Raw genomic sequence first — 1484 nt, forward strand, 5'->3', positions numbered from 1 at the left:
CCGATAAGCCCCGTTCGCGCTCCAGGGCCAGCTGTTGCTGCTGAGTTTGAGCTGCGGCGAGTTGATCCTGGAGTTTCGCGGCGGTTGCATCGGCATCTTTCAATTTGTCACCTGGTTGGAAATATCAAGTGAATATGGAATTACTAGCAAGGACCAAAAGAGGATCCACGTACTCGTGCGGCGAAGCTTGGATTCCAGTTCCGTTTGCGTCCGCTTGGCATCCGCCCACTCGGTAGCCGCCTTGTCCCGCTGGAGTTCGCTGTCCGCCAGCTTCGCTTGGATCCCGTCTCGCAATTGAGTTATACGCACGAGCTCTTCGAGCGCGTAATCTCGCCTAGCAGACGCTTTCTCGAGCGACTCTTTGGTATCTCGCAACTCCTCAGAGAGTTGATCCAGAGCTACATCTGGCGACGAGGGAGGTGGATTTGGCGCGGGGGACCCTCCACGCGCCGACCCTAAGGCGGATCCGCCATGGGTGGATCCCACATAGTCGTTGGTTGCCACCTCCTCTTGGGTCAGGCGCAACTCGTCACGGAGTCGATCCAAGCTCGCGTCCGCGGCTGCCCTAGCAGTCTGAGAATCCTCCAGATCCCGCTCGAGGTCGTGGATCCGGGATTGGAGCTGGTGGATCTCAGATCCGGCGAGCGCCATCTCCCTAAGGAGATGGTAGTTGTCATCTCGCATGCCATCTCGCTGACGGGAGGCGCGATCCAGCCGTCCGGTCAGGTCGCGGATCTCGACCGCTTGATCAGCCAAAAAGAGTCGTAGGTCCTGCGAACGAGAGGCCGCACGGTGCTCCCACCCCTGGATCTCCATAGCCTGGTCATGGACCTGGGCTCGCAAGGTTTGGAGTTGGGTGGCGTGCAAAGACGCAGCTTGGTCGCTAACATCTTGGGCCGTCTGGAGCTCTGCCGTCAAGGTTTGCACCCGATCGGAAAGAGCCTGGGCCAGGGTACGCAGATCGGTGGGCGACATTGAAGAGGGGCTGACCGGAGGAGTGGTAGATGGAGCCTTGCCCGGCAATTGACTGGTACGCTTGGTGGGAGACATGTGTCACGAAGAAGAGAGAGCGGTTGTGGATGCTGGTAGTGCACGTCGTGAACGCTGTTGTGCAGCGCCGACAACGTACAGGAGGCGATTGTGGTGTAGTGCTTTCTCAGAAATAAGAGAATGGGCCTGACGCGGGGTCACTATCCCGAATCAGTGACAATTTCAAGTGATTAGAGAGGATTTGGGGTTGTCTGGCACGGATGCAAGTTGCCTGTGGTGGGATCAGCCATGACGAGCAGCACCCCGTATGAAATGACGATGGATCTGGTATGAGCGATGTACGAGAAGGCAAGATCCACCAAGACTGATCTCGGATGCACCCTTACCTGGAATGCACTTAGATGGGATATGGCAGATACTATATAAGAGTGGACCGAGTGCGGGATCCTATGAAGGAATGATTGTAGGTGTCCTTCTTGAAGGTGGATCTAGTA

The sequence above is a fragment of the Phytophthora infestans genome, genomic scaffold (genome assembly GCF_000142945.1).
Source record: "Phytophthora infestans T30-4 supercont1.29 genomic scaffold, whole genome shotgun sequence".
Classification (NCBI taxonomy): Eukaryota; Oomycota; class Peronosporomycetes; order Peronosporales; family Peronosporaceae; genus Phytophthora; species Phytophthora infestans.